Source organism: Hibiscus syriacus, unplaced genomic scaffold (genome assembly GCF_006381635.1).
Source record: "Hibiscus syriacus cultivar Baekdansim isolate YM2019G1 unplaced genomic scaffold, ASM638163v2 tig00113725_pilon, whole genome shotgun sequence".
NCBI lineage: Eukaryota > Viridiplantae > Streptophyta > Magnoliopsida > Malvales > Malvaceae > Hibiscus > Hibiscus syriacus.
This window is the reverse complement of record NW_024063471.1, coordinates 16,214,342-16,224,557: the sequence shown is the minus strand read 5'-3', so window position 1 is coordinate 16,224,557 and position 10,216 is coordinate 16,214,342. Positions and strand designations below refer to the sequence as shown.

General features: G+C 37.2%; 1 pseudogene; it reads left to right on the top strand.

The window, feature by feature from the left end:
• The first annotated feature begins 6,631 nt into the window (after nt 1-6,631).
• LOC120187707 lies at nt 6,632-9,288 on the top strand (annotated as a pseudogene).
• Nucleotides 9,289-10,216: the final 928 nt, after the last annotated feature.

The following is a 10,216-nucleotide window of genomic DNA, read 5'->3' as shown; positions in this document are numbered from 1 at the left end:
CATGAAATTATATGAATGAATACTATTATCAGAGAATTCTTCTAGGTATGTGAAATAATGGAAATGATCATATGAAGTGACTTATGTGGTTATATGGACAGTGATGAAAGAGATGAAATGATAAATGTATTTATAATTAAGCCCATGTTATTTAATATGAGAGCTGTAGGTATAATTGCATGGCAAGAGTCGAGGGATTATCAGTGGTCCTTCGGGACATAGTGGTTCTTCGGAGCCATCAGTGGTCTTTCGGGACATAGTGGTCATTCGGGAAAAATATTCAGTTCCCCTTGAGGGAATTATACGAGTTGTGGTGACAGCATAGTGCATAACCTCTATGTACTCACATACCTTTCTTCTCAATAATGTACATGGGAAATTCAAAGATAAGTTAAAGTGGAATTAACATAAGAATATATGTTTTATATGTGCATGATACCATCATATATATTATAGTGAAATAGATGCATGCAAATAAAGATGTCATGATCAAATAGTAAAAATGCATGTTCATGAATGCAATGTTATATCTATATATTTATATTATGCCTCACTAAGTCTATGACTTAGCGTGTAAGTGATTTGTGCGTAGGTACCAAGAATCAAGAATAGTAGTAATAGAAGGGCAAGGACAGCATCACTAATAAAAGATCAGATCAGAAGTAATTGACAAAGTAGGTATTTTGGTTGTGTATAAAGTGTTGGCATGTAATAAGTTGTTAATTATGAATGCTCTGATCAATTTTTCTATTTTGTGGTCTCTTTTATGTAAATTAATGTATTTGGTTTTAATGAAAGTTTAAATTTCCCTGTTTTATTCAAGTGTCAAAGTTTGAAAAGTCAATGTGACACTTCAGACTCATATCCGGGTCGGGTACGGTTGGGGGTGTTATATTTAAATGGTATCAGAGCTACGGTTTAGTCGATTCTCGGCATAAATTATAATCTAGAGTGTCCTATAAAGTATACATGCCAACAAAATAGTGAAAACTTCTAATCTGATATAATAGTAAGTATGATGTTTTGCTGATAGAATGATATGGGTATATTTTTATAGATGTCCGGACATGGTAGCTCTAGAAGTGAAGCGGGAGACGATAAGCCCGCTGAAAGCTGTAATTCACCTGCCCTGACCAGGTAGAGTGAATATGAGGCACCCTCTGGAGTGCCTGTAAGTGATCAAGATGTGTTATTCAGAACACTGGACGCAGTATTGGCGCGTTTCCAACCTTTTGTTACTTCAACTCCAAGAATGAATGTTGCAAAGGAGTTGAAGGGTTTAGGAGCACCAGAGTTTAGAGGTGAAGCCAAAGAAGGTCCTGTTACTGCGGACCTTTGGCTTAATGATGTGAAAATCATGCTTGAGGGACTTCATTGTTCCGATGTTGATAAGTTAGATGGAGTGGTTTCCTTACTGAGAGGGCAAGAAAGGATTTGGTGGACCAACGTTACATTGAGAATGCCTGGTGATCAAGTAACTTGGTCTTTGATTTTTGAAGAGTTCAAGAATAAATACATCGGAGATCAGTTCATCCGACAAATGAAGCAAGAGTTCATGAACATGAAGCAATGGAACTGTACAGTTTATGAATACGAGTGTGAATTCAACAAGTTGAGTCGCTTTGCTGCAGAGCTTATTCCTACAGAAAATGATGTTTATGATTGGTTCGTGGAAGGTTTACGTCCAAGACTGAAGGAAATGTTAATTATGTTAAATCTATCCTCGTTTCAAGAAGTGGTGAATCGTGCTAAAGCTTTGGAAAGAGCTCAGAATGAAAGGTTCAGAGATTCTCGGGCTCAGACATCAAAAAGAACAGGTGCATCATCGAGTTCGGCACCATCAAAAAGGGGTCGAGATGCTGGTCCTTGACCTCATCCTAAATCAGAGTTAGTGGCATCCTCCGCGAGGGGATCAAATCCAATGAGGGGACGACAAAATCAGTCAGTGGGATCCAGAGCTGGAAGATCTAACCCGAGCCAAGTCATACAATGAACACATTGTGGAAAGAATCACTCAGGGATATGTAGGATGATTTCTGGAGCTTGTTTTAAATGTGGGGACACCGGACATTTTGTTCGGGATTGTCCCATGTTAGTTGGTGAATATACTCAGCCATAGAGGTCTACCTCGGCTACCCAGAGAGGAACAGGTAGAGGCAGAGGAAGAAGTCAATCAGAGTCATCAGCTCCGCAAGAAATACGTTCTACAGCTCGTGTATATAATCTCAAGACTAGCAATGATAGAGATGACCCAGAGATAATAGCAGGTATCTTCCAACTGTATGACAAGAATGTGTTTGTATTGATTGATTCTGGGTCTATATATTCTTATATTTACAGTAAGTTAGTGAAAGAATTGAATATTCCGTTAGAATCTACTAGCAGTAAGGTAATAGTGACTAATCCATTAGGACGTAGTGCTCGAGTTAATATGGTGTGTCGAGGGTGTCCCATACGAATTCAGGGAATTGAATTCCCTGCTAATCTGATGGAATTACCTTTTGACGAAATCGAGGTGATACTGTGAATGGACTGGTTATATCGTTACTATGCTAATGTTGATTGTAGACTGAAAAGAGTAACGTTGAGAAGTTCAGAAGATATAGAAGTTATTGTATTTAGTGAAAGGTGGAACCCGTTGGCTAATGTAATATCAGTGATGTCGGTAAAGAAGTTGTTGCTACAGGGATATCAAGGGTTTATTGCTAGTGTGCTAGATGTGAGAGTAAAAGAGAAGGGGATTGAAGAAATTCCTATAGTCAGATAGTTTTCTGACGTTTTTCCTGTAGAGTAACCGGGTTTGCCTCCAGACAGAGAAGTAGAATTTCAAATTGAAGTCATGTCGGGGACTACACATATTGCCATGTCATCATACCCCAAAATAATTACAAGAATTAAAGATCCAATTACAAGAATTATTGGACAAAGGGTTTATTAGACCAAGTGTCTCACAATGGGGAGCTCCAGTTTTGTTTGTTAAAAAGAATGATGGATCCATGCATCTTTGCATTGATTATAGGAAACTTAATAAAGTGACCATCAAGAACAAGTATCCACTCCCCCGAATTGACGATTTATTTGATCAGTTAAAGGGAGCTTCAGTGTTTTCAAAAATTGATTTACGTTCTGGTTATCATCAATTAAAGATTCAAGACAAAGATATTCCAAAGACAATATTCAGAATGAGATATGGTCACTATGAGTTTATCGTAATGCAGTTTGGAGTTACAAATGCTCCAGCTGCTTTCATGGATTTGATAAACCGAATATTTCAACCTTATTTGGGTCAATTTGTAGTGGTGTTTATCGATGACATTTTAGTGTATTCAAAGTCAGAAGAAGAGCATAGTTGGCATTTAAAAAATTGTTTTACAGACTTTGAGAGAAAAGAAGTTTTATGCCAAACTCTCCAAATGTGAATTCTAGTTGAAAGAAGTGACGTTCCTTGGACATGTGATTTCTTCCGAAGGAATTCGAGTGGATCCTCAAAAGATCAAAGCCATTTTAGAGTGGGAAGTTCCAAAGAATGTGTTAGAAGTCCAGAGTTTTCTGGGGTTAGCTGGTTATTATCGAAGGTTTGTTAAAAACTTTTCGATAATAGCATTACCCCTAACTAAATTATTGAGGAAAGAGGTAAATTTTTGTGTGGATTCCGGAGTGCCAATAAAGTTTTGAAAGGCTAAAAAAGGTCTTGACAGAAGCTCCAGTGTTGATTCAACCCGATTATGGCAAGAACTTCGTATTGTATAGTGATGTGTCTCATAATGCTTGGGATGCGTACTAATGCAAGAGGGTAAAGTGGTAGCGTATGCATCAAGGCAACTAAAACTGCACGAGAAGAATTGTCCAACACATGATCTGGAGATGGCTGTGGTAGTGTTCGCTCTTAAGATCTGGCGTCACTACTTGTATGGCGAACGATGCTATTTGTATACAGATCATAAGAGTTTGAAATATTTGATGACCCAAAAGGAGTTAAATTTAAGATAGAGAAGATAGGTGGAGTTCTTAAAGGATTATGATGTAGTGATCAATTTCCATCCGGGGAAAGCAAATGTGGTAGCGGATGCCTTAAGCCGAAAGACATTTGTAGCCTTACGAGCTTTGTATGCCAGACTATCGTTAAGAGGAGACAGTGTCATATGTGCAGAATTGACTCTCAAGCCATCACGGCTAGATCGAATTAAAGAATTCCAAGCTAGAGATGAAAAGTGTTTAAAGAAGTTACAGTAGATAAGAAATGGAGAGGTTACGGATTATGAAATGAAAGCTAATAGGAACCTATATTATCAAGGGAGGCTAGTGATTCCAGATGATGATGAATTGAAGAAAGACTTGTTAACGGAAGCTCATTGTAGTCCATTGACTATGCATCCGGGAGGAAATAAAATGTATATGGATCTTAAGAGTCGATATTGGTGGCCTGGAATGAAAATGGACATTACAGAATTTGTATTCAAATGTTTTACGTGTCAGTAAGTCAAAGTTGAGCAGCAGGTTCCATCAGGAATATTGCAACCCATGTCTATTCCTCAGTGGAAATGGGAGAGTGTAACAATGGATTTTATCTCGGGGTTACCTTTTATTCTAAACAAAAGGGATTCAATCTGGGTGATTGTAGATAGATTGACTAAATCAGCTCATTTTATTCCAGTACGAGTTAACTTTACTATGGATAAGTATGCCAGTTGTATATCAGGGAGATTATACGACTACATGTTGTTCCTGTTTCTAATGTTTCAGATCGAGATCCTAGATTTACTTCACGGTTTTGGAAATCATTACATAAAGCGTTAAGAACTCGGTTAAACTTTAGTATAGCGTTTCATCCTCAAACCGATGGGTAATCAGAGAGAACAATCCAAATTTTGGAAGATATGTTGAGAGCTTGTGTTATCGAGTTTAAAGGATCATGGGAAAGGTACTTGCCTCTTACCGAGTTTGCATACAACAATAGTTATCAGTCAAGCATCAAAATAGAACCTTATGAAGCTCTTTATGGAAGAAGATGTTGTACACCCCTAAATTGGTTCGAACTTAGAGATAAAGAAATTCTTGGTCCTGAGTTGATCCAGGAAGAAAAGGTCCAAGTAATTTAAAGTAATCTTAAAGCAGCAGCTGATAGACAGAAATCATGCGCAGATTTAAAGAGAAAAGAGATAGAATATCAAGTTGGAGATAAAGTGTTTCTCAAAGTGTCTCTATGGAAGAAAGTTTTGAGGTTTGGACGTAAGGGAAAACTTAGTCCTAGATTCATCGGACCGTATGAGATCGTAAAGAGAGTTGGACCAGTGGCATATCAGCTGGCGTTGCCACTTGAAATGGAGAAAATTCACAATGTCTTTCATGTCTCAATGCTTCGGAAGTATCGATCTGATCCTTCCCACATTGTGACTCCAGAAGAGATCAAGATTCAACCGGATTTGACTTATGAAGAAGAACCGGTTAAAATCCTAGCTCACGAGATTAAACAGCTAAGAAACAAGACTATTCCATTAGTTAAAGTCTTGTGGAGAAATCACAAGGTGGAAGAAGCGATGTGGGAACGTGAAGAGGACATGAAGATTCAGTACCCCCATCTTCTTGTACAATGAAAATTCGAGGATGAATTTTCTTAAGGGCGAGAGATTTGTAACATCCCAAAATACGGGCTAGTGATTAAATTGTAAAACTTCAGAATTTGGTAATTAAAGTAGGATGATTGAATAGTTTAATGATTTATCTGGAAGGATCGTTAGTAATTATTAAGTGAATTGAAGGGTAAAAGGGTCATTTGACCAATAAATAAATTAAAAGGTGATAAGGATGAGATATATACACGTGAGAAATGAGGGCGAGAGGAAACAAAGTTTCCAGAGTTCTCTTCATCCTTCCCCTTTCTCTCCATCGTGAACCAAGCTAGAGTAAAGGCGAGTTTTCTGATTAGTTGGTTATTTGTTAAATTAAAAGTTAGGTTTTGATCATTAGATGATAACTAAGCTTGAGGAAAGCTTAAGTTGTCTTATAATCAAAAGATGAAGAAGTTATAAGAGATTAAAGAAAATGGGTTTTTAAATGAATTTATGAAAAAGAGTTGTTAAGTTGAATTTGAAGTTAAATTTGACTTGTCATCATGCTAATTAAGGAATATGAAGTGTTAGAATTGTATTTAGAACATATTGAAATTTGAGTATGATTCTTGAATTACATATGAGGGATAGGATTTTGAGGTTAAAGATTGCTTCACTTCCAGTTCAGACGCCATAAATACGAGAAGAAAATTGTAATGAAACCAACTTTAGTTACTCAACTATTCTCACAATTTGGTTTTAATCATTCAACTATTAATTCTTAAAATTATACCAAAAATTGTGTTTTAATTCTGTTTTGATTATCTGTCGTTTATAAGATAATGTCATGTCATCATTAAAAAATAAAAAATTACCGCATTAGTAATTCTATTTATTTTTAAACAGTAAGTGATTAACACGGAACAAAAATTAAACTTTATTTGGGTGACAAACGAAAATTTATCGATAGTTGAGTGATTAAATATGTAGTTTACCGTTTAAAATTTGTTAGTTTTGATATATTTTGGTAACTAGGACAGTGACTGAGGATTGGAGGATCCATTTCAGTGATGGTATTGTGTTGAGGTGTAGAGAAAATATGGAGCCTCCAAAGGGGTTTTTGGCTACATTTTGCAACTTTATATGCTTTTTACCTTACTTCTTTGGCTTGCTACTCTTAGGCATCATTGAAGGTGACCATTTATGCTTGTTTTTCCTTCTTTATTGTTATCCACACAAAGGAAATATATCCATTTCAATCTTATTTAGTTGCATTTTTTCTCTCTTTCTATTTGATTATGTTACTTCATCTTCAGTGCTGTACTGTTTGAGGTTTTTGGTTTAGAGAAAATAGAATGGCATTTCTGTTACTATACAACTGAAACCTTCTAATGTATTGTACATTCAGGAATTGTTTTCTGCCCACTGATATGTCTTAATATTACAATCGGAAACTCACAGGTCATAGCGGGGCTTTTTCCGTTTCATGGATACTGGACTTGTTTATAGCATTGTGAGGTGATCTTCTTCATCCGACTCTCCCATTTGCTTCGCTTCGACATTATCGTATTCGGTTTCTTACCCTGTTAATCTCTTTAATGAGCAGGACTAAACTATTAGGGCCATTTCTGAAGCTCATTATGTGCTTATTGGTACCGTTCGTCTTGATATTGTGGGTCGTCGTTGGTGTTGCGGAAGTAGTATCGGGGGTATAGCTTACAGCTTTCTTTCACCGATATTTGCCACTTTTGATGCTGTAGAAGGAAAGACCAATGTGTTTATCCATTGTTTTTATGTATGTCTTGGCCATCCTTGTTATGAGAATATGAACTTCTTTCATAGATCAACATAGACTTATATCGATGTGTTTCCAGGATGGCACATTGAGCACTATCCGTGGAAGCTTCACCGTAGTCAGGGATTTCTACGTTGTTTGTTTCCATTCATATGGCTCATTTATGGAAGACCTGCAACAGAAAAGACCTCCGGATGGAAAATACTACGAGATCAGGTAGAATGCAGTGCTGACTTCCTGTTTTAAATCATGCTTAGTTCATGTTCAAGAGAAATCATTTATAGCCATATGCCATTACTGATTAAAGAACCCTCTGGAACCAGTATTTTTCTTTCGGAGAATAAATCCCTTTTGTGTCAACTGAGTTTTCTACGAACGTCATTGCAGATTTCTTTATCTTCTTCCGGCTCTTATAGCTGCGGTGCTTGGTTTCGTAGTAGATTTTCCAGTGATTTCGCTTCTTGCACTCTTCAAAAGTCCTTACATGCTATTCAAAGGGTGGCGTCGATTGTTTCATGACCTTATAGGTCGAGAAGGCCCTTTCTTGGAGACTATATGTGTACCGTTTGCAGGTCTTGCTATCTTACTCTGGCCACTGGCTACTGATGGGGCTGTGTTGGGCTTAATGGTCTCCAGCATCTTCCTCGGTGCCTATTCTGGGGTGATTGTTTATCAGGTTAACATATTATACATAGATTTACCCACTTTTCTTGTCTTCCAAGAAAATATCATTGCCCATTAGTTTTCTTAGTACTATAGCCTACAGATACCTGTTTTGGATGTGAATTAGATGCCAAATACTGTCCTTATTATCTATATTTCTTTTCCACATGTAACTCGATTTTGAGGGCTTCTCGATTGCAGGATTCCTCATTTTGGTTCGGGCTTTGTTACATCGTTGCTTCATTATCCATATACAAGGAATACAGCAATGATGTCCTTGACATGCCTGAAGGATCACGCTTTCCCAGGTTTTATTCTGCACTCCTAACAATTATCACTGTGATAATTAACAACTGAACAAATTTTTACGAGTTCTGTTTTATAAACAGGCCTAAGTATCGTCGAAACGAAAAAGAATCTTTCTCGAATGGAAGCTCTTTATCAAAATCCGACTCCTTGAAACATCGTCCTCCTGCTCGCATGGATTCACTTACAAATACAAAGTTTGATTTGAAGCCATTAGAGGTGACTTGTTTGTTTTTGTTGTCCATGTTTCCATTTCGAATAATACCTGCATTTCGCTGCATGCATCTAATGATTCTTTTTGTTCATGATTATATAGCTACTTGTGGCTTTATTTCGGGAGTGCCGCCGCCATGGCGAAAAAATGGTTTCCGACAGGCTGATAACCTCGAAAGATATTGAAGAGGCCAAGTCTAGGAAAGGAAGTAGAGTGGTCGGCATAGGCTTACCGGCCTATTGCCTTCTTCAGGCACTCCCGCGCTACGTGAACAACAATAGAGCGGCCATATTATTAGGTGACAATACTAAAATAACGGCGACAAACCGACCGAAAGACACCTTCTTCGATTGGTTTCTTAGCCCCTTTTTTGATACTAAAGGAGCAAATAAAATTCGAGGATCTTTTCAAGGAAGAAGAGGATTACTTGGGAATGTTAGTCTTGCTCTGCGGTGATCTGGAAAAGTTGAAAAACTCAAACATCGGCACTCCACCAGAGTCTGATAGTAAACTACCTCAACTCGATGCATTAGCCTGAAGGTGAAAACTATGCAACTAATATATTCTTCTTTCTCGACATTCTGTCGTGCGTTTTCCCTTTTCAAAAAAAAAAATGTCGTGCGTTTTCCTAATCGAACCTCTCTTCACAATGAAGGTTACAAGGGATTACAAAGTCGGTGTCAAGGTATCCAACATTCCGGCGTCATTTCGAGAATCTTGTCAAGTCATTATCCGAGGATCTGGCCAAAAAGAATATTTAGCAATAAGTCATTCAACAGGACTACAAGCAACATGTCTGATCTAAGAATTACAATCTGTTCTGTTGGGAAATAAACCAAGTACAAGTAATTTCCCTATTACCAGATTAGTGAGAATACGAAATAAAAGCGAAAAAATAATACCCGAAATTGATAACGGATTTCAGCCAATTGTGCTTACGTCTCCGGACTGCTGCAGATCTTTTACTAAGAGAGAAAATTTACAGGTGTTTACAAAACACTCACTACTCACAAGAAAGCTCTCTAGTATTGGGAGAAAGAAATGATTTTTGGAATGGTTTTGAAGCTAAATGAGCTAGGGTATTTATAGTTGAAACTTAAGGACTTAATCTTGTAAATACCCTAAAGCCTAGGTATTAATTGTGATTATCTCATTATCATTTTTCAACAAACATCTACCAAACTTTGAAAAACTATTTTTCAAAGAAACATTTACCAAACTTTGAAAACCATTTTCAAAGAAACATTTACCAAACTTTGAAACCATTTTTTCAAAGTTGGTTACCAAACTTGAAAACCATTTTAATACTTTCAACAATCTCCCACTTGAAGACTGATTTTAATCTGTCTTCACACCTCGATCAATGCAACAACTTTTCTAGTCTTGTTACTCTAGCATGCCAACTGAAGTTGAACACAACTTCAGTTTGTCTGTAGTCACCGTCTTTGTCAACATGTCTGTCGGATTTTGAGCTCCACTGATCTTTTCAAGTTTCAAAATCCCAACTTCTAGAAGACACCAGATAAAATGATATCGCAATTGTATGTGCTTTGTCCTGGAATGAAAAGACGGATTCTTTGCTAGATGTATAGCACTTTGACTGTCGCAATACAAGACATTGTTATCTTGTTTCTTGCCTAACTCTTCCAAGAAACTTTGGAGTCAAACCATCTCCTTGCTAGCTTCGGT